Source organism: Lepisma saccharinum, chromosome 11, assembly GCF_977018435.1.
Source record: "Lepisma saccharinum chromosome 11, izLepSacc3.1, whole genome shotgun sequence".
Taxonomy (NCBI): domain Eukaryota; kingdom Metazoa; phylum Arthropoda; class Insecta; order Zygentoma; family Lepismatidae; genus Lepisma; species Lepisma saccharinum.
In genome coordinates, this window is record NC_139239.1 from 46788534 (window position 1) to 46810282 (window position 21749).

Genomic DNA, 21749 nt, shown 5'->3' on the forward strand with positions numbered 1-21749 from the left:
AATACGGTTAGAACATTAAGTACATTAAATGATATTCGAATTATGCAAGCAGTGCTTGCATTGCTTGTACTATATCTTCGCCTCTGATCGAGGGGCCCCCTTAGTGTCAAAAAAAAAATTATGATGCCAGAGTGGGACGGAGGTACAATAGTTAGATAGTTATCTGTCCTCCCCCCTTCGTTGTACAAGAAATTAACTTTTGCCTCAAATATTATGCCTTCCCATTTTTTTGTTATCGACTTATATCACTGTAGTACCTTCTTGAAACTAAATTAGGATGGTCTGAATCTCTGAAAAATAACTGGAAGAAGAATCTGGAAATATTTTCTCTACTTCAACACAGGGACACAGCCAGGAATCACTTTTGGAGGAGGGGGAAGCTTCCCGCTGCCGTATATTTTGTTCCTGATGCTTTGTATTTTTGCTTGAAATATTTTTTTAATGAAGTTACATATATTGTACAGATATTAAAAAATACTGTTTTGGTGGAATTGTAAAAAGATAGTAAACACTCCTCTTTTGGACTTTGAGGTGAATGTGCCTTCAGCCCCTAAGCCATCCCCTGGTTCCTCCAGGCCAAGATACAACGTAAGAGTCGCTCATATTAGCCTTCTAATACTGAGTGAGTAGCCCTAATATACTCAAGCAACAAACTTATCCTTCAGTAATGGGGGTTGAACCGGACATCTAGATTGTCGGTAGTAACCTATCACAAGGTAAATTTCAATCTGCTACGAAGAAATAACTGCGGACTCTAGTCTTGAGTGATAGATAATAAAGCTGCGAAGGAACTCTATTCACTGAAAATTTGTCACTCCATGAAATGCAGCTTGGAAGGACTGAAACCTCCCCCCAACAAAATAATAGAAGGTTGCCACAGGTTAGTAGACCTCAACATCATTATTAATAATTTTAATGCTGCCATTCTTTTTTCGATAGACTAGTGATCATACTTTCATAAATACTTTTTCATGAAACAAGAACGTTTTTATTAATAGACCGTCAGTGCTCGAATTTTCCTTTTTATTATCCCCAACGCGAACAAGGAAATTTGCAGCGAGGAATTTTCCCTTCGAACACTGCAGATCAAAAAATCGTAACACATTGGAAAATAAGAACTAGTTCGACAGAAATGTCCACAAAATGCCAAATTGTAAGAAAAATGAACTTACAAAATTACACAAAATAATGGTCACATTTAACTCATACGTTGTATACCCTGCGGTGCAGAGGATTGGATAATGGTCTTTACAGCAAAGGGATAATTTACTATGGGTCCCACCTTCAACTGAGGTTTTCGTCCCCTTTGAAGTAAAACGTAACAAGTGTAGACAATATGGGAAATTCATTTCAGCTCTTATTTCAATATGAAAAGAATTGGGACCCCCTTGAAAATATTAGGTGGGAAGTCACATTTTAAATATCACGTGTAAAACTAAAAGGTTACGAATTAACAATTTTGATGTTTATTGTAAAATAAGGATAGACTGGTTGAGCAACTGAATATTTCTACTGGATTCATAACTGTAGACAATTGACACGCTACACTACGTTTACCACAAACTGCGTAGATACAAAGGTGTGAGATGAGGGATATTTTCCTATCGATGGACATCTGCGAGCAAGTAAGTTAATTCTGAATTTCGGAGGGGGACCCATATGACAAGTTACTGGGGTTCCTCTGGCTGAGATAATACGTCACTGCTTGTTATCGCAGACGTCGTATATGATGTTACTGGGAACCAGATTTCTGTTTCGTAAATCGATTTTTTTATAAGCGACACTATATGTGGAATTTCTGCGATTATATACAATAAAAACTTCAAGAGCTCTTTGTGGGGCTCCTACACCTCGCCCCCCCCCGCGTTGCGGGGATTGCGGGGCTGACTGCTACGTCACTGGAGCCACTACGTCTCCACCGAGTATTGAATCCGGGGTCCCTTGATTACAAGGCGACGACGTCACCACTACGCCATCGGAGAGGCCCTGATAACACGAAGTGTGTAGCTTCTTGTACGAGAACAGTATAGGCGTAGTTAGAACTTTATATTTGTGTGTGCACAAAGAAAAAAATGAGGTCTTGTACCTTTTTAATAGTATATTTTGCAACACAATCACTTGGCTCTTTAACTGCACTGATGTTTGTAAAGGAATATAAATTCACTAAAGGACAGTGTTGAAAATTTCTGAATATATGTAGTAGAAAAAATCAAATTGCATAGAAATTACACACACAAAATGTTTTCTTAAATGTTACAAACAAATACCTCAAAATACACGTCATCTATAACAAGAGACGTCTGTCAAACGGTACAATGTTCTTAAACTCATCAATAACTTCATTTACATCAATCGACCAAGCTTTTTCCTGTTCCACAAATAGCAAGAGCAGGGCTTCCAATCTATCCTGTTTCTGAGTTGCTCTTAATTGTGTTTTAACTTGGGTAAGGTTGGAGAAAGCTCTCTCTCACGTGCAGTTTGTGACAGGTATAGAAGAAAAGCGCTGCAGTACAGAATAAAATGCAGTCAATATCTTCTTTCTTCAATGACATAAAAAAATCGAAAATCTATAGACACCCGTTTCATCAGCGATAATGCACACGTTTGTACCAAGTAATGACATTTTCAACTTCTTACAAACTGACGCTTATTTTCTCTCTTATTGAAATATCTGTCTTTAATTCTCTTTGATAAAGCATCCCATTAGGGTGTGCCTAGGCACACCCCGTAGCTACGCCTATGGAGAACAGTAACAACAGAATCCTGATTCCAAAGCTGAGAATTTATATTTTAGGTATTTTACTACATAATCTATGTTAGTTGGCCATTTTACTGTAACAAAATGAATGTACCGACGGAAACAAGAAGAAACATGCAGCTTCACAGTGCATAGGCTGGTAATCTCAAAGGACGATGTGTAAGGTTTTCTTCAACTAAGGAAAGGAAAACAGTTATTCTTCAGGGTTTCCGCACATCTGTCAATGGTCAATGGCCAGTGGGAACGACCATTCATTCTCCCCCTCTCCCTGCCAGATCGTAAAAGCAGCGAGGTCGGGTTGCTGAAACTGGGTAACGATGGTAAGAATATGGGAGGTTTGTGACTGGGAAAAAGGAGAATTTCTTGAAAGCGACGTCAGCGCCTCCTTCGTGTTCCCTTGGTACTGTTGTTAGAACGGAACTAACGACACTCTCGAAATTTGGATTTCTTTCAACATCCAGCCGAGGCTTAATCATTTCAGCAATATGGTGCTAACCTACATTCATTATGTTAGCAGCAGTTGTCATCAGAATAAGTTCATGATTTTACTGTACCAACTTGCAAGAGGCCTGACGAATACATAGTGAGCTGATTTGCGCATTAACATGCACATCACGACGCACACTTACCAACCGTTTTCACCGTGCCCAAGTCTGAGACAATAAGGTGTTAACCAACATTTTCAAAAAATACCAAAAATAAAAACTTCTTTCTTACCTCAGAGTCGGTGCTTTCGCTGATCGACACTCCACACACATAGTCTGGGTCACCAAAGCTGTTGTCACCGCACAGAGGGCCATTTTCCTCATCAGAATCACAAATATATGAGGAGGTGCTATGCAGACCTTCCTCGTTATCCGACATTTTCCTGTGGCTTGACACCTTGTTGCACAGAACTTTCTGTTCGTACGTTCCTTTCGAAGAAGGGTACCACGTGATTGCGCCCGAATGTGATACAGCACCACTTCTTGGTGAATGCAGCAGACGTTCATGCCGCATGTACTGCACGACGTATCTCAATTTTGACAGAAGTGAGGGTTAGCTCCTTATTGCACCGAGCCCTTCATTTAGATCTTGTGGTAACAGAAATAAATAGACGTTTTACCAATAACAACGATGGACGCTATATCATCGGTTGAGTCTCTTCAATTTAGTAATATTGAATATTTATCAGCCTTCGGAATCACCATTCCGTCAAAAGAGGAACTAACTGTTGCCAATGCATATCTCAAGAAACTGGATTCCCCTGATACTTTTGAAGAACTGTACAAAACTAGAATGGCCTATGAAGACACTTATGCTCTACTTGCTGGCATAATAACTTTTGCATGCAGTACAGCGTTGTGTGAATTCACTTTCTCTGTGTTAACGCGCATCAATAGCCCTCAGAGACTGTCCATGTGCAGCAAGCGCCTGGCAAATCTTGTTTTTCTGGCATTTGAGGAGAAACGAGCATCGAACATAGATATGTCGAGACTGCTTCACAGGTTCAACAACATGAAGAATCGCCGACTCCAACTTTTTTAAAGCAGAGGTATGTACTGTAGTCACTCTTATTGAATATTGTGCATTTTTCATATGGGATACAAATATTTGTGTAATCAAAAGTGTATGAAGTGTTTAGTAAGGAATGAGGTCAGTAGCATTCAATTAACACTTCGAGAGATTACCGTGTTTTAGAAGATATTGAAAAAGAGGGTATTATTTGTATTATATTTCTATTTCTTTAATGTTTTATATTAACTTAATGACCCCCTTAACACACACACAATATCTTACCTTTATTTTATGTGAAACTTTTATTTTAAAAAAAGTCACTCATTTTATAAAGCCCCTCCCCCTGATAAACCGTGAGCCCCCCCTGATAAACCGTGAACCCCCCCCCCTAGAGATCAATTCTAGCTACGGGCCTGTTTCATACTGCAACAAATGAAGGCTAGATTCGGAATGCGCACTCATATTCGCGTTTTTTAGGAAAGAGTCACTCATGATGACTAAATCACAGATCTTTCATGAATATTATATATTTTCTAGGGGTGTGCGGGATCCCGAAAAGTCTGGAAATACGGAATGGTCATTTTAAAAAGTCGTTAATTCTCGACGTTTTGTGCATTGTAATTCTGGAACTTATTGGAAATTGTTAGTTTTTATTCCAGAAATGCAAAAACAATCACTTAAAGTGAAAATGGCATGTAGAATTCGAGATTTCCAGAGCTTCGGGAAATTTCGAACATTTCCCGTCCCGAATGTCAGGATTTTAAAAAATTCCCATCCCGAACCAAAACATTCTGTCCCGCACACACCTAATATTTTCACTTAACAACATCTTATTTTCCATATGCACTACGAATTTAACTGCATGTTGCAGCAGAAGACGGACGAATGTTTTGTGCATCGGCATAGTTTATTTCACTTTGCGTGCAAGTGAAGGAGTTTTAGTTTTAAAAATATCGACAGTTTATGCCTGCAATCAGTTTATACACCCTCCCTGCAACAAAATCGGCGTGACATTTCGTACCATTCAGGGTGCGAAATCCCACCAACAATCTTGACCTCAAAAATCCCCCCCACCAAATATTTTCTGGGGGGAGAGGTTCTGTTACAACAAACAAAAGATAAACAATTACTTTTAATTCAAATACACTGTACTAAGAATGATATCGAATCCATACACAAATTAGTTTAGTTGTGAGTGTTCAATGCTTTTTCTCTCTCAAGAGATCATTAACAAATCTACATCAATACGCACAATAAAAGTAAAACAAGGATGGAAAACAATAATAACTATGAAATCTAATAGATTTATATTAAAATAACACAAAAATTTAATAAAAACTTACACATAATAAAACCACTTAAATTATTTCATAATTTATTAACATCTTTAACCAGTTAGTAAAGAACGTAGTTTGCTACTTTATAATATCTGATATATTTGAAAGTAATAAATTTATTTATTTATGGGTAATTATTAATAATAATAATATATTTTTAATTTAGTAATTTATTTTTACTTTTAGTAACATTATAAATTGTATATCGTATAATTCATATGTATGTTTGTGGGGAGGGGGGTTTGTAGAGTAAGATCTTTCTCCCTCCCCACCAGTTGTATATGACTTCGCACCATTGCCTACAGATAGGGACGTAGGTTGGGGGGGGGGGCAAAGGTCAGAAATTTCTCCATCAAACCATTAAGAAATTTAACAACAAACAACATACACACACGCGCGCCACTCACCAGCTTACGCAGGATGTTTTTCTGCGGGGGAGTAGAATTGTAAAAGTGGATAAACCCCACTGGGGGCTTAAAATTGTACTCAGAAAAAATAGCAATCGTAGCTAATTTTAATGGCTTTATACACAGTAAGGTTAATGGCGACTGGACCTACAGTTTAAAGTGGGATCGAGTATCGAAGCCGGGAACCCTTGATTACAAGCGGCGACTCTACCACTGCGCCATCGGGGAGGCCAGTAATGGGGTTTGCTTGATTATTTGATTTCATTTATTTAACTTCGCTTTTCTGCCACTTTTGACTAATTGCGAAGATGAGGAAGAGTGATGATATGATGAAATTGACGAATGGACACTCACAAACACCCATGCTTAGACCGGGATTCAAAACCGTGACCCCTGGCGTCGTAGCGCGATGTGCAAACCACTCCATGACGGGGGGCGGCTAGTGGGGGTTTGCATACTTATTATATTTTTGAAAGAAAGTTTCTACCGATTTCCCGTCATAAAATATTTCTGGAGAGAGTACATTCATGATTGTTTTGTGTTGAAGCTGACAGACAAATTTGAGGGTGTACCGCACCGTGCACATGTCTTAAGGAAGTGAGCACAGATTGAAGTCGATTGAAGTGAGGAAAGAGTAAAAGAAACGGACAGACGGTCGGCATTCAGGGTCTGAAGGTTCACTCGGTTCTTTTCCAACCCCTTGTGTTTACAACCGCGGGAGGGTTTCTCTGACGTCAAGATGAAACTGTCTTCTGAGCAGGGATGCCGTTAGGGGTGTGCGACGCGTGCCACGCATAGGGCCTCGCGCTTCTAAATCAGTAATTCATTAATTTATTGTGTGTGCAAGCGAGATTGCATTCGAATAGAGGGAACAGAAGGAAGAAGAACATAATTCCTGAAACGAAAAACTTCACCATAACAAAGTTGAATTTCTCGTAACGGATAACAGTGTCAAGCCATCAGTCAGAATTCGCCAACAAGGAACAGCGACGTATTTGTGAATCCAACTTTCCTCGTTTCCCGGATTATTCTCAATGGATCAACTTACGTTTATTCCTCAACGGCGAGCCTGAGACTTATCAGCCTACTTTGAAGCCCTCAGGTAGTGGGAAATCAAATAAGGATATGTTAACGTAAACCTTGCTAACTCTCGCACACCGAAAATATATTTAGATGCCAGTTAATGTTAATACATTATACTTGCACTCGCAATTAAACTCCTTACTACAAACAAAATTGTATTAAGATCATAATTGTTCTTGATACACAAATTAACACATTCACATTTCCTAAATCACTTCCATTATCCAGCAACATTCATAATATCTCTCACCTCACAACCCACAATCAAATGTTTTAAGGTTAGTCCATAACCATAACAGACTACCCAATTGAACAAAACAAATTACGTCATATTAAACACTTAAAATGATACAATAAGTGGGTGCGTATCATGGCATCCTCCCACAAACAAAAATAAAATTAACAAAATGAAAATGGAGTAAATTTTCTTTTTCAAACTCTGGGCCCATCCACTCAACTCAACAACTGCTTCTCAGTTTCTTGGAGTGTGGGACAGGGCAGACGTATTCCAAGTGGTAACATGTAATTGTTTAACACTAGTTTCTCCACTATCGAAATCTTCCGTCTGTGTAGCACTTTCTTTCCTCCTCCAATTGTAGTTACCTCTATACCGGTTATCGCGATGTGGGGAGAAATTATTATTACCATACGAAATTCTTCTTCGGAATGGCGTTCTTCTTTCTTCTCCAGAAGAACGGTGTGATCCCTCGCAGTTTCTTCTTCTGTAGAACCAGCTTCTATTTTCTTCTCCTGAGGGATTGTTACTTTGTCGAGCGATACCACTGAAGTTCTCATTATCAGATCTTCCGTTACTAGCAGGCACCTTCGATGAATTGGGTTGATTTCTGGAGAACGTCAATTGCCTAACTCTAGCTTGGTTGGTTCTTCTGACCTCGAATTTCGGGTTTTCTGTCCTCCATCCTGTGTCGTTCCAGTCAACACATGCTTTTTCAAGCACCAAACTATTCAATCTGTATTGTATTAATCTATGTTGGAATCTTTTCTTTAAAAATGTGTTATTGTTAATGTTACAATAGGTAATGAATTGTTTAACTTAAATCAGGAAAAAATGCTGAAACTATGGAAATATAAAACAACTATGTAGTAACCATGGTAAATTGTAAACAAAATGATGATATAAAAGAGCTAGACTTTTGTAAGCCCACGGGACATTCTCCTGGTTGCCGAAAGGCTGATGGTTCAGGGGACGTTGGGTAATATCTTGCTTCAATCTTCGGATTGGCTGGTGTATTTGTACTCCATTTGGCAGATATTTCACAAACCCAACTCTGAATAAGGCGTTCTCCTGCATCATCAAAAAGACCATGGTTATAAACTTCGGTACAACTAACAGGTTTAGGCCAACAAGTTGTATCGGGTGAATTGTCTGTTTGAAAAAGTGTTTGTATAACATCGGAAGTATAAATAAATCTTCGAGTAAAAGATCTTAAGGATCTTTCATTTCAAACCTACATAGGTCATAATTAAAAATAAATCCTACACCACAGACCTCGCAAGGGCTTGGTCCTACTAACCCTTAGAAGCCTTTGAGAAGTCCGATAAAAGGGTTATAACCAGACTAACATAAAGCCCTAAAGGCAGAAAGTGCGTGTCAGTGATTTTTGGCGACCGTGACCAGGACCATCGAAGCAACAACCTGTGGATCTTCGTGGCCCAGCAGAAGAAGAAGAAGTCTGTTCCAGAAACTGAAGCAGAAGCCTGTTCCAGAAACGGAAGCAGAAGCCTGTTTCAGAAACTGAAGAAGAAGCCTGTTTCAGAAACAGAAGAAGAAGCCTATTCCGGAAACAGAAGAAACAAAGATAATAGGTTCCCAGAGACCTTTGACCAGGCAGCAAAAGGAGATGCTCGTTTGCTGTACGAATGAAGAAAAGAAGGAGGAAACCTTATTACCATACTCCGGCTGCAACAGATACGTTCATGAAAGTTGCGCACATAAATCCCTAGTATCTGACGTATCAGCGGAGGTAGACGTTAAATGTAGACAGTGCGTGGAAAAACAAGTTACGCCAACCCCAACAAGTGATAGTTGGACGCAAATGATGATCTCCTTTATGAGTTATTTTAAGAAGGAGAAAGAAGCAGAAAAAGAGCAAAGATTAAAAGAAAAGGAAGAAGAAAGAGAGCAAAGATTAAAAGAGAAAGAAAAAGAGCAAAGATTAAAGGACAAGGAAGAAAATGACCAAAAGTTTGCACGTTTGATCGAAAAGTTGGTTGAACGAGATGTGGAACAGAAAGCAGAGAGAGAAAGAGAACGAGAAATGAGTGACCAAAAGTTCGCACGATTGATTGAAACCTTGGGTGAAAGAGATGCTGAACAGAAAGCAGAAAGAGAAAGGGAACGAGAAATGAGTAAGAAAATGTTTGAAGATTTTAAAATAAATCTAGGAAAAGAAATATCCGAAGCGATAGCTGAAATCAGAAAAGAGAGAGACGAAAAATATGAAGAACTAGTGGAAAGAAGGAGAGAAGATCGGCAGATAGATGATGACCGTTTTAAACAGCTACAAGAAAGTATGAACCAAGAAATAAAGAATCGAGAGGACAAGGATAATGTAAACTGCGGTTTACTAACCGAACTGAAGGAAAGTCAGAGGGAAATATCCGTAAATTTGGAAGGTGAAATAAGAAAAACGAAAGAGGTCCAAACACAACAAGTGGAAATTATAAAACGTTAACCTCAAAGTTGGAGACCTTACAGCCAGGCAAGGAGAATAGGAATGAAGAGATGGAAACTCTGCCAAAGAAGATATGTGTAAGAACTTCTGGCTCCTCTCATTCTTCCAGTTCCGAATCTCCCGAACATTCTGAACCATGCCAAAGAAAGAAACGAAGAAGGAGTGGCAGAATAAGACGAACTAGAGACTACGCTACGGAAAAAATGGTAGAAGATAATTCCTACTTAAACCATACATCCAATCGAATTCTCCGAATGTCTGACGTCAATTCCCTCACCAAGTTTAATGGAGAAATAAATTCAGTATCTGCTGAGAGGTACCTGGAAGAGATAAATACTTATATGGATTTAATGAAAATGCCCATGATGTATCGACTAAAAGTCCTCCCTTCGCTAATGGTGGGTAAAGCCAAGGCTTGGTTTATGGCAAACGAAAAGATATGGAAAACTTTGAACATTTCCGCTCTGCATTTAGAAAGCAATACGTATCACCAGAAGCAAAACAGAGGAAATGAATACCCTGAGGAATAAACATTATAGCAAAGGTGCAGGGTTATCATTGGAGGAATATTGCTGGGAGGTATATGCAGCATACTGCAATCTGACGGAAACCATCAACCAATCAGAAGTGCTGAACTTAATTATTGGCCAATTACCTTCACGAGTGCTACAACTGGTACTAACTCGAGATCCCGCTAACATAGACCAACTCACGAGCTTCCTGGGAAAGTTCGAAGCGTCTGAACGAATGGAAGGATGGAAAGCCGATCACCAACGAACTGATGAACGACGAAATCCTCAACCTCAAGTAAGGAATCTAGAGCTATCCAGGAGGAATGGAGGAGAAGAAGATAAGAGGCCCACACCGATCAACCAAAGGTTTAATGGAAATCTAAGGTTCCAAAGGAAGGATGCCGATAGAAGGACATTCTGGAATAAGAACCAGAATCAAAGAAACTGGAACCAGTCTCGTAAGAAAGAATGTGGAATACAGACTGACGAAATTCCAGAAGACTGTGCTTTGAACCCTAGAGCACCTGTATGGGAAATTCCTTCCACTATTAAAGCACCTTCTTGGGAAATTCCCTCTACCAGTCGAGCAAATTTAAACCAGAGGTCGTTGTAGATGAAGCTCTCCCTTCTACAACGCGACACAATCTTGATGTTTGTGAGAGCAAAGAAGACAAACTAATTACTAATGAAAATTTAGATGTTTTATATCTAGATCTAAATTCTTATCCAAATTCAGAAGAAGAGAAATTGTTTAATGTTTTCGAAGTAACTGGGAATTGCAGCAAGAAGCCAGAAATTCTAATAAAAGTTTTAGGATTAAAAATAAGATGTACTTTTGATACAGGAAGCTAATGCACCGTCATGAATTACAATGTTTGGGTAAAGCTCCGAGAGAGATTACCAGGCTTGAAACTGCAAAGATGTCCAGGAATAAGGTTAAAGGATTTTGTTGGACACACTTTTGAAGATCAAGTCTACGTAGTGAAGAATTTAGAGGTAGATTTGTTATTTGGATATCCCTTCTTCCAGAGATATAGAGTCAATTTGGATGCAGGTGCCAATAAATTATATTTAACGGTGAAGGGACAAGTCGTTGAAGAAAGTTTGATTCCAGATGACCAAGAAGATAGTTTTGAAGCAATTAATGGTAAGACTTCGTGTGTTAAACTATCGATGGCTGAAAGGGAATCGCATTCAGACAATAGGTCCGCTGCCGAGGAATATATAAGAAAGAAGGCTTTCGCTCCAGGGTTGCCGAATCAAGAAGATGAGGAGGAACTACACTGCCCATTATTTTCTCACAAACAGAGACTTGTAAATACTTCAATATGCAAGATAAGTGCAGAACAACCTGTATTTCCTTTATAAAATCCATCTCCCATTCAAAAAGAGGAGAATCTAGAAGAAGACCTAAATGGATGGAAGACCTGGCTAATTGTCGTCAAGAAGATTTACGAGGGAGTGTGTTGAACAAGATGTAAAACCATTTCCTGTTTTCCCCAGAAGCTACATGCAAATGAAGAATGAAGTCCAAGAAGACGATCCCAAATGAAACATCGCCTCACATCATGAACAAGAAGAAGTGAAAGAAAAATGAAAATATACAAAAAAGGAGAAAAAGTTATAAAACAAAATTAAATAACGTTCACTTATATTTAATTTTATTTTCTTCTGGGGGAACGCTATCTGTCGCCCCTGTCAACACATGCTTTTTCAAGCACCAAACTATTCAATCTGTATTGTATTAATCTATGTTGGAATCTTTTCTTTAAAAATGTGTTATTGTTAATGTTACAATAGGTAATGAATTGTTTAACTTAAATCAGGAAAAAATGCTGAAACTATGGAAATATAAAACAACTATGTAGTAACCATGGTAAATTGTAAACAAAATGATGATATAAAAGAGCTAGACTTTTGTAAGCCTACGGGACATTCTCCTGGTTGCCGAAAGGCTGATGGTTCAGGGGACGTTGGGTAATATCTTGCTTCAATCTTCGGATTGGCTGGTGTACTTGTACTCCAATTGGCAGATATTCCACAAACCCAACTCTGAATAAGGCGTTCTCCTGCATCATCAAAAAGACCAGGGTTATAAACTTCGGTACAACTAAAGCCTGAATCACACGGAACTGGATTTCTAGTAGGAACGCTCTAGTTGACGCTGGACTGGGTACCCATTTGCTAGTTTTCGCCTCACACGGTACTTGTTACACCGTACTTGTCGATAGTCTTTCGTTCCCATAATGGCGGCCGCGCGGGATGTAAACAACGTATCACTTCACACTTTTAAAATACGATAACTATTCAACCGAGAGGAATGTCGCTTCGTATTAAATGGTTTTAGGTGGAGAAGAACGGCGCTGATAAAATACACACTTTACAACGTTTGCTATACACGTATGGAAGAATATTTTAGCTTTTTCAATTGTAAACATGCCTTTCGTGCTGTGTGCACTCGGAAACCACAGACAAAAAAGGCAACTTTGCAAACTCACAGATTATCTTCACATGGCCAAACTTTGCTCTGGTTGGCTGTTCCACAGAATCTAGTCGAAGAAGTTAGTAGCAATTAGAACATGTCCTGTTCCTCAAAACCAGTCAAGCAGTCAGCCAGGCGGCCATAATTTCTACCTAGAAAGTCAGTTCATCGCCAACTAGGGCATTCCAACTAGAAATCCAGTTCTGTGTGATAGGGGCTTAATAGGTGTAGGCCAACAAGTTGTATCGGGTGAATTGTCTGTTTGAAAAAGTGTTTGTATAACATCGGAAGTATAAATAAATCTTCGAGTAAAAGATCTTAAGGATCTTTCATTTCAAACCTACATAGGTCATAATTAAAAATAAATCCTACACCACAGACCTCGCAAGGGCTTGGTGCTACTAACCCTTAGAAGCCTTTGAGAAGTCCGATAAAAGGGTTATAACCAGACTAACATAAAGCCCTAAAGGCAGAAGGTGCGTGTCAATCCATCGAGTTGCTCCGAGGCTTCATATCTTCCCAAGAAGCTGGTAAGTTGGTCGAAGTTTTGTGGATCACGTGTAAGTACCAACTGACGCACTCGCTGTGGTAGTTGACTAATAACCAAATTCAGCGCCTCGGTTTGGTCAACGTTATCGACAAGGTTACAATACGAGCCATATGTGTCCTAGCAATATTCTTCAAGTGAGAGGCCACAGCTCCTTGAATACGGTTTGTTTTTCAGCTTCTGCATTTCCCTTTGCTTGGCATCAGCAGAGGCATATTGTTTTCTAAAGGCAGCACAAAAATGTTCGAAAGTCTTCCACTTCTTCTCATTTGCAACAAACCACGCCTTAGCCTTTCCTACCATAAGAGAGGGCAATAAATTCATTCTAAAAATCATAGGGACATTCATTAGATCCAGGTATGTTACTAGCTCTTTTAAATACCTCTCAGCAGAACAGTATTAATCTCACCAGTAAACTTTGAAAGAGCGTTAACATCAGACATGTGAAACGATTTGTTGGAACTATTCTTATAGGCATTGTCACGAGATATCTCATCCTGTTTCCATCTCTCAGACTTTCCATTATTATGTCTCTTCCTGGGCTTTGTAATTTTCCTAGTTTCAGTTTCCTCAGAACTAGAGGAAACTGCAGAGCAAGAACTTGATGAGTAACGATTCCTTTTCCTCATCTTCCCCTTGGAATCATCTCTCGTTGTTGAAGCGTTTATTCCCAGTTGAAATACAGCTTCACCATTTTGAGAAGGTTTCTAGAACCCGACAGCCTGCCATTAACATCTCTAGTTGATCGACCTGCCTATCTACAGATGCGACTTTCTTCGTAACTTCTTCAAGTTTATTTTCTTGCCTTCTCTGATTTAGCTCTAAATTATCAAGTAATTCTGAGGAACCCTGCGTTGCTTCTGGCTTTGCAATTATTTCAACACTCTCTATTCCTCCCCTCAATTTCATTTTCCATTTTATTTTCTTTAGCTTCTCTAGATGTTTTCTCCTGTGTCAAGTGTAAGTTCCACTTTTCATAATCCTCCTTTTGTTTTTCTTCCAGCTTTAGTATTAATTCAGCTACTTGCTGCCTCTCACACGCAATTTCCTTCCTCAGAGTCTCCTTAATTTCTCTACATTCCTTTCGCCCCTCTTCTATTCTAAATAATAATTCTTCCTTATCTTGGCTGGGCAGCTTCATCAATCCTCCTCTTTCTTCATTCCTTTTTCTTTCCTGTTCCTCTTTATCTTCTCTTCTGATTCTTTCCTGTTCCTCTTTATCTTCATTTCTTTTTCTTTCTTGTTCATTTCTTATCCTTTCCTGTTCCTCTTTATCTTCTCTTCTTATTCTTTCTTGTTCATTTATTATCCTTTATCTTATTTTCGGTAAATATGCGATATCGCCCGAAAGGATTTCTTCAAATTTACAGGAGAAACTACTTACTGAAATCAGTTTCTGTAGCATTGTCGACGTTCTTGGAGGTATTTTCTTTCGCGGAAACTGAAAACTTCACGATAGAATGCTGCAGAACGAGAAATAATCACTTTTTATGTAAGGAACTTGCATTTTCTGATATTATGCCGTTGATTCCATTATGTACCTGCAGATGGCGCGAGCGTCGAAAGCCACGCGGTCTCGCCAGTGTTTCCAAACGTGCCTTTTCTTACGAGAATTTTTTTATTTTATTTTTTAACTATGGTTACCTAACCCACCCAGTCTAACCTAACCTTGCCGGAAATGGTCCGTGGGGCTATCGTGAATGTTTTTTGGGGCTATCGTGAAAGGGTTTTGGGGCTATCCGTCAATGGTTTGTGATGACATAATGAACACGAAAGTAGGTATTTTTCGGTGAAGAAGGTTGAAACTGCATACCCACTCCAAATCGACAAAACACAAGCACGACGCGTGCACGCCATATTGTCTGTAACCCAAGCGGAATAAGGAATACAAATAATGACTCGTAATATGAAAAGTTGACACTATTTTATGGAAAAGGCATAACTTCACCTTAAAGAATCTTCCGCAATGCAGAATAGGTAAGTATCAATGCTAAAATTAACGAAATAAACGAGTGAGAGGTGTTCGGGCGATATCGCATATTTACCTTATTTTCTTCCCATTTCCATTTTCTCCATCAGGGTTTGAAACAACTGTACCAAACAAGGACTTCCTTTGTTACCCTTCTCTTTACAAATAAGACATTTCAATTATTTCCCTTATACTGCGATTTTGGCAAAGGATAACCAGCACAACGTAAGTGGAAGCTTCTTTTACAATCGTTGCACTCGACCTCTTCATCATCAGCTTTCCCTTTATCGGAACAACAACTTAAAGTATCCATTTTTAACTTACGACGATCACTTCTTAAATTACGCTTCTGCATACCCTACTCAAACACATTTATCGAGCCCCGCGTTGCGGCGCCAAAGAAAAATTATACCTGTCACGTTCCCCGGATTATTCTCAATGGATCAACTTACGTTTATTCCTCAACGGCGAGCCTCAGACTTATCAGCCTACTTTGAAGCTCTCAGGTAGTGGGAAATCTGATAAGGATATGTTTACGTAAACCTTACTAACTCTCGCACACCAAAAATATATTTAGATGTCAGTTAATGCGGTTCCTAATTTTTTGGTAAGGTATTGAAGTAAGTAATCGAGTAAAGTAAGTTGGAAAGTGCGGAAATTTTTTTTTATTTGAAAAAAAAATGGAAAATACATGTCCAGGCTAGATGCTTTCCGAAGCGGTGAAACGATCGAGAAAGCGACATTGTTTCGCACGTTCCTGGATGGAAATAAAGAAAATGGTAAGGAAATCAATAATGTAATTTAACAGAACATAGGAAAAAGTAATAAAAGTAGAAAAAGTAAAAAAAGTAAGGCTATCTGTGCACTTTTACGCGATAAATGAAAGCAACTGTTTTTAAAGAATATGACGTCGGAACACAAGACAAATGCTTATCGCACAACAATTGAGCATATGGGAGAACGGTTGTTAATTTAATGCGTTTTGTATTTATGCTAATGAAACCTAACCTAACAGACCTAACCTAACCTTATAGGCATTCCTCGTGAAAATAAATGAAAGCAACTGTTTTTAAAGAATATGACGTCGGAACACAAGACAAATGCTTATCGCACAACAATTGAGCACATGGGGAAAAAGGTTGTTAATTTAATGCGTTTTGTATTTATGCTAATGAAACCTAACCTAACAGACCTAACCTAACCTTATAGGCATTCCTCGTGAAAATAAATGAAATCAACTGTTTTTAAAGAATATGACGTCGGAACACAAGGTGGCCAAACTGTTGTGCGAAGAGGAAAACCCCGAAACAAATGAAAGCAACTGTTCGTAAAGAATATGGACGCGAACGAATTGACAAATGCATTGCTTTTAGTACCAGGAAAAACATTTTTACGCGTAATAATGTAATAGTAATCGTAAAAGGAACACCGGAAAATGGATGTAGAAGGTACGTACTTTCAGGGGATATAAATTTTGTTCGTCTATTTAGAGGAAAACAGCAGCCCATGTTCTGCAGTGAGACCCATTACACTTGCACTCGCAATTAAACTCTTTACTACAAACAAAATTGTATTAAGATCATAATTGTTCTTGATACACAAATTAGCACATTCACATTTCCAAAATCACTTCCATTATCCAGCAACATTCATAATATCTCTCACCTCACAACCCACAATCAAATGTTTTAAGGTCAGTCCATAACCATAACAGACTACCCAATTGAACAAAACAAATTACGTCATCATAGACAATTAACATATTAAACACTTAAAATGATACAATAAGTGGGTGCGTATCATCCTGTGAAACGAAAAACTTCGCCATAACAAAGTTGAATTTCTCGTAACGGATAACAGTGTCCATTGTTGTCAAGTCATCAGTCAGAATTCGCCAACAAGGAACAGCGACGTATTTGTGAATCCAAGTTTCCTCGATTTCCTGTCATATATTATTGCTCGACAGAGGACAGGCACCATAAAATGGTTATTTGTCTACTCTTCAAGCCAAGGGACAACACATTTGAGGGTGTGCAGCCCCGCGTTTGGAATTTACGATCTGGCCAATTTGAGAAAAGACGAAAAGAAGGGCCGGCATCAAAGTCCTGAAGAACCGTGTGGGCTATTTTCAAACCATCGTGTTTACAACCGCAGCAAGGTTTCTCTGCCGGTAATATGAAACTGTCTTCAAGTGTTTGGTACTTCAAGTAGTGCAAAGCACGTAACGCTCTCGTTTTAGAAAGTAATCTAATGAGTATGGAGCCGGTCCCCGTGGCGGAGTGGATAGCACATCGCGCTGCGACGCTAGGGGTCCCGGGTTCGAATCCTTGCCTGGATGTTTGTGAATTGTCCATTCATCAATTTTATCATACCATCACTCATCCTCATCTTCGCAAATTAGCCAAAAGTGGCACAAAAGGCGAAGTAAAATAAAGCAAATCAATCAAACTAGTGTTGCCCACGGGACGAGACGGGACAGGCTTTTAAAAATTCGAGACGAGACGAGATTGACCATGTGTCATAAGACAAACTAATATTTTCCAGACGAGACAGGCCAAAATCTCGTCTCGTGGGCAACATTAAATGAAACAAGTAATGAGTATGGGTGCGGATTTGTAGGCACTAAAAACTCCTAAAACAAGTAGGCAGATGGGCACCACAATGATAAGAAAAACTCGATGCGCAACCACGGGTCACTCAAAGAACTCAGAGGACTGGAGTTGTTTCTAGCAGCATTAATGTGAAGAACTTCGAAATTATGGATACGTTCAGTGCTTTTGCATCATTAATATCCTCCTAGTACGATTAAATATCGAGTTTTCAAAAAAATTCTCTCACTTTTTTTTTTAGAACAATCTGCTATCTTCATAATATTTATTCTTCAGAATCGAAGCAAACCTCAAATTACGTTTGCTCTATTAGTATTTCCCCGCAAAACTTTGTGAATATAGTTTAACAACTTGTCATAATTTGTAATAGTTGAGTAGAGGAGGAGACAAGGCCATCATCTACACGATAAATTGGTGAATACATTGGTTGTAAATCATACATGACTTTGTCCACCTGTTTACATTACTTGTAGCGCAAGTTTATTTGTGTGCTTAACATTCAGTTTCCTTTTTTTCCAATGAAAATTCTCCACCCCACAAAGTTGACAAGAAAAGTTTATCTAGGGCATTCTTATTGAGTTCTCTGGTAAGAAAGTCAGTCATCGTGATTTTAAGACATGACCAAACCTTAGTGGTCAAGGTGGTTGAGCGGTGAACCCCACCGAAAATTCCAGGTTAAAATCCTGGCATGGACTTCAGTGCTTAATTTCATTTCATTGTGAGTATCCATAATTTTCATATAGTGGTGGGCAAGGTGTTTCTCTGTGAGTGTTCCTTCTTTAATTTCATCTAACCATCATTCGTGCTCATTGTTACAAAGTGCCTAAAGAGGCAGAAAAGTGACGCAAAATAAGAAAAGCTGGAATAAACATACGCTTGAGAACAGTCCTATTGCTGGCACAATCAATCATTTGCCTCTTACTTGTGACTGCACAGCACTCAGTTTGCAATAATTATTTTCATGGTGTTTTCATTCGGGCTTTTCGAGGTGAGCAATTCGCAACACAGGATTGGCGTTCATCTTTATTTAGTCCCTTATAGGGTGATATTCCAAGCACTTCAGATTTTTAACAGCGCTCGTAGCACTCTCGTGAAAAAGTAAAGGGCAAATTTACAATTTCCTACATCAAATTTGTCTCTTCAATAAGATTTCGCCATATCTTGTCGGAAGGAAAAATGGAAAATAAATATCAGGTTTTCTAAATTATATTTCATAGAGGGACCACAAACAAAAAAAACCTTTAGCTAAAATCCTTCGCGCACCTTACCCTCGATCCGTTCAGCTCGGGCCATAAGGAAGCATGGTCCACCCGGCCCCTCCCCTCCATGGTGCACAGGAGTCGCGGGTCTGCGTAGGTTTTTTTGCTGGTGGTTCCACTATAATAGTTTCAACATATACTTGCGGGCATATCTATTTCTCAGAAGAAACAGACGAATATAATAATAAAAAAATACCCAAGCATATTTCACTTCAGGCCCGAAGTCATAATTTATCTCCATTGGGGGGGGGGGGGGTGTCACGGGTTATCAGCGATAGCTTTGTAAAGCAAAGTCCATTTTCAAACGTTTAACAGTATGGGTGTGTGTGTGGCGGGGGGAGGTTATTAAATTAATAGAGGACACAGAAAATGTAGAAATATCATTCAAATTAATAGTTTTTTTTCAATATCTCGCACACACCCCTTGTTCCCACTCGTAGCTGAAACCGAGATAATATTCTAATTACTTCGCACTACTTTGACTACGGGGTCGTAAATCACATGAAAAAAATGTGATATTTGTTCTTTTTATTATGTGAATTTTACCTTTATCAAGTCTTGAGCAAAATAATGTCTGATGTCTACATTTTCACTGCAAATATATTTACCAAATTTGAGAGAGGGTCGAGCCCCCTGGCCCTTGCCTGGCTACGGCCCTGTTTCACTTTAAAGCAGACACGTTTTTTTTTTTTTTTGCGCCGACCTTTCATCCCTCTGACGTCAAACTTTACAGTTCTATCCATTTCCAAGAAGGGGCTTTATAAATAGACCTCTCAAGGCTACCCTTGGGTCAGCATGTTCCCCCGCAGATGAATAGAAATAAAGATCTGGAGATATTTTATTTTTATTTCCTCAAAAACCCTCCCAGAGAAGAGGCGTTTGCAGATTTTGCCAGATTCTACAACTATGCCTAAGTTCAACAAGTTTCAAGTCAATGAAATCATTCTCTACCTTCCTTGTCAGTTGTCAATGTCATTCTTGTTTGAGACAGTAGTGCGTGCGGGTGTTTAGAATCGCGAATGTGTGAAATGAAATGTCTTGGGAACGAGACAAATTTCGTACATTTTAATCAGGATTCCAAAAGGCTATAAAAAAGGGAAAAAGGGGAACGCGCTTTTAAAAAGTCAGAAGGGTGACTTCGAAAAAATATTACTACCTCTAAATACCGCTTGCTCCAAATTCCACCGCGATGGATAAACGGCAATCATGGCAAAATCCTGGGGTTTAGTGTTAGTGTTGTTGTTGTTGGTGGTGATTAGTCACAGCCGTGAGTGCCACTGGCAGTGGTGATCTTAAATTTAACTCTTCTGTGAGCCAGGTGGCAATGTAGGAACAAAATTGCGAGGAACTGTGTATTTCATCTTCTGCACCAGATGATAGATTAGTTCTGCTTCTGCTTCTAGAATCAGGTGAGTGACCGTCGGTTTTAAATAATAAATTTGCAGTACATGGCTGCAAACACAAAGTATATTTATTCTACGGCTTATAGCGCAGTAACGAGGTCTAAATCAGCAAAAAAACATTAAGAAATGTTGTTTACCTTGATGACACATACCTTCCTCCCTACAGGGTGTCAAATTTTAGATTTCATTTGTGGTAAAAGGGGATACGACGATACGCGTGGGTATAACAATAGATAATAATTACATAATAGCAATAACCATGCTTGCTTTAGCATAGAATTTTACGAAAAAACGGGTGATGTCGTAATTTTCAATTTTCATAATATAGGGGCCTCGCGGATATAGTTCGCACAGAGCCTCGCGTTTCCTAACGGCGACCCTGCTTCTGAATATCTCATACTTCAGTACTACACGCACGTAGTGTTGTTGTTTCTTAGAGTAATAAGCAGGTGTGCAGACTTATAGACGCTAAAACTTTTAAAACGGCAGACAAATGAGCACCCAAAATGATGAAAATATACGTAGGCACTTGATGGCACAAGTGTTAATTTAGTGTTTTGGTGTTTTATTGTATTTTTGTTATTTTTGCGTCACTTTATTTACATTCAATTAATCGCAACGAATATGATGATTAGTAGCTAGATGAAATTGATTATAGAAAAAATGCTTTACTCGTAGATAAAATAATAATAATAATAAGAAGAAATGTGAATTTAACTACATTGCAGGAAAGAACTTGGAAATTGTGGATTTATTTGTTGTTTTTGCTCCATTGTTATCCTCCCCTTTTATTCTACGATTATATCTAGATCTGTGGCTTTAATCGCGGCGTTGAGGACGAATGATGATAAGATGAAAGGACAATCACGAAGGAACATTGACAAGACAAAACAGAAACCGTCATAGGATTTCCCTGGCCGGGACCGAAGCCTCATTGATCTGCAACACAGCAGTCCAAGGTATACTATGTGGAAGAAAGGTTGTTACTTGAGCGCCCTCCGTAAACACCACTCCCTATTTTAAATAATATAGGTGGTTTACTGTGATACCACAAACGCACGTGTGTGTGAGAGAGTGTGTGACAATAAAATCATTACACAATATTAATAACCATGTTGGTTTCGAGAGTAGAATTTTACTAGAAATGGATGTCGTCTGTTATTTCAGTTTTCTTAATGCATCATAGACGC